We start from the raw sequence: 10,423 nt of genomic DNA on the forward strand, positions 1-10,423 counted from the left end.
CCCCTTTTTGGTCTTGAAGGACACACTTTTACTGCTATTCAAGTATTTTTGTTATTTCTTGATGGATTTGCCTCATATTTTGCACATTTGGTACGTACATATACAACTTAAATATAGGCAAAAATTATCAATATCCATCCATAATTCTAAGAGTTACAAATCGTCAAAGTTAAAGAATGTGGAAATAATGTCAAAAGAAGCCCTGTTTGACGGTATCGAATTGTTTCGCGGTCTTCGGCAATATTCTTCATCAACTGGAGCGAGAATCTCAATTTTGTCCTACACTAATATTCATCCTCCTTTATTTCATTGGCGGTTCTTTCAAGTTTTACCGTCCTCGGTATTTTTTGGTAATATGTGTTTAGTCGAGAATGTTCAAATACCTTCTTCTTTTGATTGCTTTTCGTGCTTTCTAGTTCAGCACCCTATCACTAAAGATTTTTCATATACCTTTATTAGCTAAAGCATTTTTCGGTGAAACAGGTTATTCGGGGAAACGGGTCATACGCGGAACTACCGTTCGGGAAAACGTCATTTGGGGAAAAAAAGGTTAACCCTAGTGTCCGCGAATAGGAAGCAAAACCATACCTTTGGTGTTTGGGCTTAATTCCTGGTTAGTCCAGGATGTTCACGAAATGGAAATTTCCTTTAAATCCCTGCACATAGGGGGGACGTAATTCCAAGACAAAGAAGAAGAACATACACTTCTAAAAATAGTTATTAAAAATATGTTTAATGAAGCGTGCGAAATTTCAAAGTTCACCTCCCACCTTAACTACTTATGTAAATAATGGACAGTCTCTTGGCAACTTGACGAAGTGAACCAAAAAAGTTAAGAATTAGGGATACTATTACATTAGAGTTTTCATTTCCATTTTTTGCATTTTAATATATTAAGGAAGATGCAATAATTTTTATTTGCCCAAAATTGTTGAAAAAAATCAAACAGGAAATATCTATGAGTACTTACTTGCCATTGGTTTGTAGCAGAGTGATCTATGCAAGGAGCACCATGAATATTTATCATGTAATAAAATAGTTTAGTTTGAACAATTGTGCGTATCATGATATAAACTCTACTAATTCTTCAACGAAAAGTTATAAACCATTACATAACTACATTGATTGGAATATCTCACAGACGCAAACAATGACCCCGATTACAAAGCCAATCAAGGTATTAGGGTATTTCATCTATTGTTGAACGATGATGAATTATCCTACAGTAGTGTAGAAGCCCCGGTTTTGGCCATACCACTAGTTATTGCCACAGTGGATTATAAACCATTTATCGAAGCAAACCAGCATGAACAGTACACAATGTTTAATAGAGACTCACACTAAATTCTCAATCGTTCAGTTCTCCCACGCGAGCAAACTCATTTCAGATCTGCTTCGCAAAATTCACGCATGAAGTCTTGATGCAAAATCACATGCCATAAAAAATAATTCAATAATGAAACCAATCGGAAATCTGTCAAAACCCATAATTATTGTTAACATTAATAACATTAAAATAACTTCTAGCAAAAAAAAACAAAGAATAAGTGCTCTGCATAAAAAATACAAAAATGAGAAAATAAAAGTCAATGAGTCAGTATTTTATTTTCTAAACAATTGCAGCTCTTATATTTGTGCCTAATTTATTCAATTAGCCTTATAAGAAATCAATGTGATTGGACAAATTAGGAATTAAAATTAAATGGTTGTGGTAGTACCTATTGGCCAACGCGATTTCAAATTAGAAAAAAAAAGGTTTATGCCTAGTTTTGAATTTGTTTCCCACAATGCATTTGACGTGAAAAAAATGTTTTTGTTTGAATTGCCAAAGCTTGTACCTTTACCCTATTTATTCCACACTTTACTTACCTTTTGATTGTTCAACAGATTCCGAAGGACTTGGCATTACATGTGGGTCAATGCATTCACATTCCATCGCATGATTTGATCTGCCCGTGTTTCTCCATCGTTCCGTCATTCACTTGTAGACAGAAGCCAGCCCTTCAACTGTGACTATCTACACACAATAAAATTCTTCAGCCTACCAGGCTAGGAAAACGGTTCACTCGGTGCTCAAAAGCAACCAGGCCGGCCCAAGAACAATATCCATTATAATGATTACGACAATGCTTTCACCTCGGGTACCTCTCTACCAGCATCTCCCATGACTGTATTCATATTTTTTGTGTGCTCTCTTGCTAAGCATTTACTCATTCTTCTCCGTTCTTCACCATTATTCACATTCGGGCGATGTTCTCCCACCCACCCACTCACTCACGGTTCAACCCAACACAGAGAGCGTCAAAAGCCGGCAACTGGCAAACCGAAAGTGGCAACTGACAGAAAAGAACCTGGGGTTTGCAAGGATGGATGGGTTGAAGATGGGAAACTGATCCACCACCAACTTCTTCACCTACACCGAGAGTGAGGAACATCCTTTTCGTCCACCTCGATGCAACAACACACTATTTATTTTCCGAGCTTTTCATCTCTTGGGCACGATTTCCCCTCTCATAGGGATACACTGTCTATCTAGCAAAAATGTGCACCATTCAACACGAAAAGAACACAGAGAGTGCTTGTACCGGGCTACATTAACGTGCATACTCTTCCTGCTAGACACATTTCCGAGGCCTTTCTTTCATCAGAGGATGCAACTAAGCAAATAAGGCTTCGTCGGAGCAGGAAACGAAAAGAACACGAAGAGTTCACTATATGCTCACCAGCACTCACGTTGACTGAATCCGTACCCTGTTCTTCTCGAGAACCGTTGTTTGACGGCCAGAAAATCCCTTTCCTCATTAGCACCTTCTCATCTCGTGTTGACAGTGAAATTATAGACGGACGACATCACCACTGAAGCTGCCCAACTCCCTCACCCCTTGCTTCACCCTTTCAGATGACAAATCCCATTCAGAACTTATGAGATACAAACGTGAAAATGAAATTGAAAGCGTAAGCTATATACAACTTGGGTTATTTTCAGCAATGGATCTATTTTTGCAATTCCTCGTTTTTTTTTTTTTGTTTTTTTTTTTTCAAATAAATGAAAAAGCAGCAATTACACTACTGGACAGAAAAACACGAACATTAGCCGTTTTTCATACAAAATTATTAATCTTGGAAGCCAGAATTTCAGCTTCTAGTGCACTGCGTTTTATTTTGTCGATTTTGTGCGCTTTTTGAATTGCACCGAAACCGTTCTTTTTATCAATATAGTTTGTTTGTAGAAGTTTCTTGGTATAATAAAGCGCATCTTTCGGTGTAAAAAAATGTGTGTTCAACCCAGCCAACGGCGAGACAGAAATTTATTTTAATAATTTTTTTGAGTTATATACCGTTGTATGTGAATGAACCCTTGGAATCATATTTATTATCAGATTTTTGGTGCTATCTACAAAGTTGTTTTTCATTTAAAAACACGTTTCTTACTTAACATTTCATTACGCTATCTTTTGAAATAACAAAGTTTTTCAAAAATTACTCTTTTTTCTAGTGGTAGGTTAAGCCCCAATACCAGCTTCCGGCGCAGATAACTCTTGTTAACTCTCCCTTACTCGATATTTTCCCTAACTCGATGCAATGCGCGGTCCCTTCAATCTAGTATACTTTGATCCCTCTGTAAGTCGATATCTCTCTAACTCGATGTTCCCTAACTCGATGCGATCTGTTTCAGTTTCCTATGGAAGTTTACCTCTGTAACTCGATATTTCCATGAAAATTTTCAAATATTCTCCAAATGTTAATAAATTTCATAAATTTGATAACTATGATTATAGTGATAGTAAAATGGAGGTTGACAAGTCATTTCAGGGTGATACAAATTTGAACTTTTGAAGACTATGCAAAAAGTGTCACGTTGCTTAATGTACTAAAAATTTACTATTTTTCACATTTAATTTACTATTTTGAATGTATTTTGTCGAAATAATCAAAATTTCAAAAATTGAAAAATTTGTGTTCTGTATCTCGATACCTCCCTAACTCGATGGTCCCTTCAATATCGAGTTAGGGAGAGATGACTGTATAAGGAAAGTACCATATGTTTCCTTCTGGTAGGTGATAAAAACTTTTCATGAGTTTTTACTATCAACCAAACGAGCCTTACGAAACCGAAACCGTCAGATACCTTCTTTAGTTCAGAAGATAGAAAGTTACAATGTTGAACAAAAACACGTGTTTTGAAATATTAAACATCTTTGTAGAAGATATGAAAAATGTTGTAGTGATCTGATTGGCCTAAAATTTTCACCACACCTCAGAAACAAATTGAAAAACCAAGCAAAAACATAATATTTCAAACCCAATCTCCTATTTTAAAAAGAATGACATTATGTTTTCGATTTTTTAACAAGTAGAGGAATTCACGTATTCTCAGCAGTCTAAATCGATGCCGCGCTTCTTTTGGACTTCAGCAGACAAATTACGTCTTTGTCTGTTTACAATTACTGCTCAATCCTCTATCGATTCACACCAACAGTCTTGTTAAAAGCTTTTTGGAAACGTTTTTACAACGCTTCGAACATCTCTTGTCAGTTTTTCTCTTCGGCAGCCTTTCCGTAAGAACTGCAGGCGAATCTCTTCGGCAGTTCCAAATCAGTCGCATTTTGAGGCAATAAAACTTTTTTTTTTTGAACCACGTCAATGCTTATACAAAAAATGGATCATGGGTAAGTCACTAGTCCTACTAATCTCTATGTTTCTATGGGCCTTTTGAGGCCTACCATGTTCAAAATACGTGAATTTTATTCGTGGACATCATCACGGAGATTAAAATTTAAATGAAAACAACCGTTCGATTTTGACAACACACAATTTATTGGTATATTGCCCAAATCAATAGGAACTGTAGTACCAAACTATACAATTTTGCTGAAAGGCATGATTCTCGCGTTCAGTATCATAAGGGCGTAACTGCAGTGATCAATTTCTCTTCATCGATATTTTCTTTGATACTTGGTCTAGCGAATATTTTTGATTCAAAAGAAAGTATTCATCGTCCTCCGCCATCCTGCATCGCAAAATGTTCCCAAAACCGATTTGTTAATCCAAACAGAAAGTCGATGAAGAGAAATCGATCACTGTAGATACGCGAGAATTGTTTATTCAAAATTTTGCCTTTTTAATCAATATCGGAGGCTTAGGATGGCTGAAAATTTCGTTTATTGAAAGCTGTGAATTTCTTGCTGAGTGAATTTCAAGTTATTTCAAAGTTGTGGTGATAACTGAGGGTCAATCAGAGCACTGGAAGCCGAGATCCGAACTGCCAAACTAAAAGATTTTGTATGAAAAAAAGGCCAACACGGTGTGTCTGAAATCGGTATAAACGAAAAAATGGCCACTATTCCACACCCGAAAGATATGATATAGGTACTTGCATCCTCTCTGTAAATTTGAAAATGTTTCCTCTGAGGAAATAGAAATAATAGTGATTTTAAAAAATTAAGCAATTTTCAAGGAATATTTTCAATTATGACAATTTTCTGTACTGTTCATCATTTACCATTCACAAACAAATTCAATTTACTTCAGGTTCACATTTAACATTCATCGAAAAATGTGATGTTGAGGCATATTCCATTTATCATAATTGAGGGGGTTAGAAGCAATGGGGTGTCTGTGACAAAAATCTTGGTTTGAAAAAAAAATCGACTTTGAAGATTTTTTAGCAATTTTTCACATATTGTATGATCCAAAAAAGTAAGCAAATTTTCTACGAAATATGTCATTTTATTGTTGGACGGAAAAATCACCTAAAAATACCGTTGGAAATCTTAGGAACAATAGAATCGTTTAGTGTCCTTAGTTCAAAATCGACCAAAATTTCACTTACGCCCCTTTGCGTTGGGGCACTCAATAAACTGATTTTATTTACGGCTAATTTCTACACACATATTAAATTAATGAATTCTGTCAACAAAAATAGACTATCTTCAAAATAGGGTAACGACTGTTTACTTCGTTCTGATACGCTAACAGTTGGCGCCATGGGCAAAAAGTACAGACAGCAACCTTGCGAACATTCAGTTTCTCTCACTGGCCGCCGAGCGGCGACACTGATGTTTGTATTCCACTCTCTGATCGCGCTACGCTGGATTCACAAATTTTTCAAACCTCCAACACAAACGCATGGTGTCGAATGGTAGTCGAGAACTGTCAAAACGTATGGAAAATAATGAAACACGTAAATTACTTTCAATAAGGAAACTGGATTGAAAAAGTAGTGATTAGAAATCAAGCGTAATGTGAATACATAACTTTTTGTGTTTAGTTCATCTTCCGTGGTGCTTTCTATGCTTCAGGATTTTGGTTTTTTACACACAAAATTTAATCCATTTTGGAAAAATTTCAAGATGCTGCATGACAAAAGACTATGACTACTTTCTGTTAAAACAAAAACAGCAGTTTAAAGCAGCATTTTAAAACATTTTATTGAAAATGGAAAACAACAGAACGTAGCATCAATATTGAAGCCACAGGGTAAACTTATTCTTATAGGGTTTACAAGAGAGAATTAAGTGTGTTTTTTTTTTGTTATTTTCAACTGTAAGGCATAAAACAGCGGTTTTCAGAACGTGCGCCCCGAAGCACATGGTGCTCCGCGAAGTCTTGACAGGTGGTCCATGACACTATTGAAATTTCTACTGATGTTTCAAACTCAATATTTTGCTTGAAAATACACTATCAATAATGGCAAAAATGCGTACTAAATTCTTAAGAGCAAAAAGTTGGATAACAAATCAATAATTCACACTGAGAAACTAGTTCCTCGCTGATTATGACCAATATATAAAATTTTCAGAGACAAGCACTGTTTAATTTTCCAGATTTGCGCTTTTGTTAATTTGAAATGTGATTTCAATTGGTCGGTATTCAGACAGACTGAACCAAGTGTTTTTAATGGTTTCAAGAAAACGTACCCCAGGCATTTATAATATCAAAATACTTACATTATTTGCTGTAATAATGGAACATATCCATCCAATTGATACAATTCTTAACGTATTGTTTTAAGATGTCATGGTTTATAACAGCTTGATATAGAAATTAAAACGTAAAAATCAATTGAATTTTAAATTGAAATGGACGAATCAACATATTTAAGGATAATTTTCAAATCAATTCATCTATTGATGTACAATCTGAGTCCGTTTTAGGCAACAAAGTCGAAAATTTCAGTTTTCGAAAACGAAACCATGCCAAAATCCGAACCTATTTTTCAATTTCATTTTTTAACTATTAGCTTTGAAAACATCATTATTATTACACCTTATGAAACCATATAGTATCGAAATTTCGGAACGGTTCACTTCGAATCAGATTTCCGTAGGATTAGACTATGCTATATAGATTCAGCCAGTAATTTTAATTGTGACAAATGTACTACATGCTTTCTATCGCTTAAAATACCATTCCATGTCTTCAACGATTTTTCAAATGCTACAACATACACAAACACAAAGTGTACATAATAGACCATGTAAAATCAATAATCGCATAAGTGACTTTTATTCAAGAAATGGACATTTCCTCAAAACTGAGTAAGACAACAACAAAAAATGTCCCGAAGATGGGCTATATCGCGCCCGAAACCGGTCGACGAAAAGGTAATTTTTAAAACTTTCTGACGATTTGTAATAACGATTAGTGTTATGTCTTATCTCCCATCGCGTCTTGTCTTTTCAAAATACCCAAGATTTTGCCAAAAACACTCAAAATATAAGTAGAAATCCACAATATCCCACTTGGAACCCACAGGACGCCATAGAATTTGGACATAATCCCCAATAATCAATTATACATTCTCAGGATGCAGCCAGTAGTTCTTAGTGTCCGCGAGGACTCTGCAGACATCCTCACAAATCCTTTGAAAGACGAAATTTATGATTGAAACTCTGTGTAAGTCAAAGATTTTTTGTTGCTTTTGTGCCAGTGCTTGTGCTTTGCTCAAACAAACTGTTCCAAATCAGAAGAAAAGTGGTTTTATTAAGTGTATCACCTACTGGCATACTCAAGTGGGCCCAAGACAAGAGATTGGTCTGTATATTAGATACTGCTGGAGATGAATGACCTCATGGAACGTTGCGAATGTATGACCAATGGCCATCCCGAAGTAAATAGGTGAGTACGAGAGCCAGTAGTAATTGGAGGGATTTGTATTTCTGGAATGTAGTCGGTATGTAGCTGACTAAGGAGACTGGACTTATCGTCAGTGTAACGTCTATTTGTCTGTGAACATGATGTTAACTGCACAAACCACTGTAGCTAGTGATTCCATCAACAAAATATCTTGGAATTCACAGAGAAAATGCTTAGAAATTACATATTTTGAATGTTGAATTTTAAAATGATGGTTATTTTATTTTGTTGTGAATGGTGAACGATGAACAGTAGGTGAGAGAAGTTTTTTAAAAAAGATATCTTGAAAATGGCTCGAAATCATGGCAATTACTACCATTTCCTATTATGGCATATTTTCAAATTAGCGGAGAGGATACTACGATACCATATTTGTCGAAAGGTGATACAAAATGGATGGTATTTTTTTCTCTAATAACGGTTCCAGACACATCCTGTCCAATGCTTACTTTATTTTGTCCAGTGCTGTACAACAGAGTTACTGTATTCTATAATGAATTCACACTAGACATCATCAAACAATACCCAAAGTTTATATAGCTTTCACAAAACGATACATACACACGAGAATTCAATTAAAACAAAATATAGCAACAGAAGTCAATATCAGACTAAAACATAAAACAAGAAACAATAATAAAAAAAATCAAATAGCGATCTCAGCTGTTTGAAACAACTTTTGATAGCCCGTCTCACTATCTCAATGCTTCTAAAAACACACTCACAAACCGGCCGGCCGAGCTGGATCTCCCACCACACCGCACCTCCCGAAACCAAAAAAAAAATCCAAAACTTTTCCTTTCGCACAGTGATTATTTTAGTTTTGTTCACGCACACCCACTTCTCCACCGGCCCAGTCTACCAGTGGGCGCACATCAGCTGGGAAGTGCCGTTCAAAAAGGATACACAAACTCCTTCTACTTGTGATTTCAACACACTTCAACACTCGCCGGAACTCAGCCAGATGAGAGCAAGCAAACGAAGCGAACGGCGGTCGGAACCAAACTGACGGATGCCGATCGACGGAGTCTGCCTGGTAAGGATATGGATGGCGTTGGCTCTCTCGGTTTCGTGCCCAGAAGCAGCTGATGTGCCGTGGTTTACACATAGTCACGGTGCTCCCTAGACCGTACATAATTAGAATAAAAGTAATATATACAGTGTAAAAGAAGAAAAAAAGTGTACGTGTTATTTGAGAACAAAAATTGAAGCTTATACTGATTAATCCGGAAATCTCAGATTTTCAATAAAACTAGTTTTTTTTTTGTTAAAATAAGAGTATTTATACAATGTTTTTACTATTAAAAAAGTAGCTTTCTAAGTCAAAAATAGTTTAAAAAAGCTATAAGAACATAAAACATTTTGTATAGTGCATATTAGCCTGGGACACGGTTATATGAAAAATTTAGATTCTCGCTCCAGTCCACTTTTTGGATTGCATTTAGGTCCCATAACAACTGTGCAAAATTTCAGCTCGGTCGGAGAAACTATATTTTAGCGCCAGCCGTTCAAAGTTTGTATGGGATTTACTATGGGAAAACTTACTTTTGCAAAGAAAAATCGCCAGAGGTGGCCCATTGATCTCTACAAAAATTCTGATCACAGACCTCGATAGGTATTTTTACGATGGCTTCATCAAGGCTACCGACGTGTTTTTGTGTCTAAAAATTCCAGGATATTCATCGGGAAAATCGGAAACACAAGCGTGAATGGAACTGTCATTTTGTATGGGTGATACAGCGTTTTTCAACAGCCTACTTGATGGCAAGGCGAAATTTGCCGGGACCGCTAGTATTCAAATAAATAGGGAATGGTGTTTGTATGTCAAGAAATGGCGAAGAAACGTGTCAGCAGATTCACACAATTACCTTAGTAAGGGCTGCGACGTGTTCGCGCATAGAACAAAGATTAGGAAAGTCTCCAGAATAATCGTAAAAAATGGGAGGAAACTTAGCTGTCATTTTGTATGGGAGATTTTAAGTCATTTTTCAACACAGCCTACTTGATGGCAAGAAGACGTTTGCCAGAACCACTAGTTTTAAATAAAACTCTTCACGGAACTACTAAGATTTTTTTTATTTATTTACGTATTGGCGATGCATCTTAGAGTAGTTTTATTTAAAATCCAGCTAATATGTCTAGCTAGCATTATTTTCGACCCAACTACAGGTGGAATTTAGGAAGTCTGGTAGAGTAAAGTGGGGCAAAAGTTCGAGTGGGGTAAGAATTTCTTTTTAAGATTTCTAGCTCAATTCAAAACAAATCTTATAAATGTCACGGTGGT

General features: G+C 36.1%; 1 protein-coding gene across 2 annotated transcripts in view; it reads right to left on the minus strand.

Moving 5' to 3' along the window:
* The window catches only part of LOC110675641, a 353,161-nt gene extending 344,025 nt beyond the window's left edge, over positions 1-9,136 (minus strand). Inside the window, exon 1 of one of the 2 annotated variants that reach the window (XM_021841195.1) lies at positions 9,078-9,136. The gene's annotated coding sequence lies outside the window, so the exon portion shown is untranslated. Of the gene's footprint in view, positions 1-8,864 lie in introns of both variants that reach the window. The other variant, XM_021841194.1, reaches the window with a different exon arrangement.
* Positions 9,137-10,423: the final 1,287 nt, after the last annotated feature.

This window comes from Aedes aegypti, chromosome 2 (genome assembly GCF_002204515.2).
Source record: "Aedes aegypti strain LVP_AGWG chromosome 2, AaegL5.0 Primary Assembly, whole genome shotgun sequence".
Classification (NCBI taxonomy): domain Eukaryota; kingdom Metazoa; phylum Arthropoda; class Insecta; order Diptera; family Culicidae; genus Aedes; species Aedes aegypti.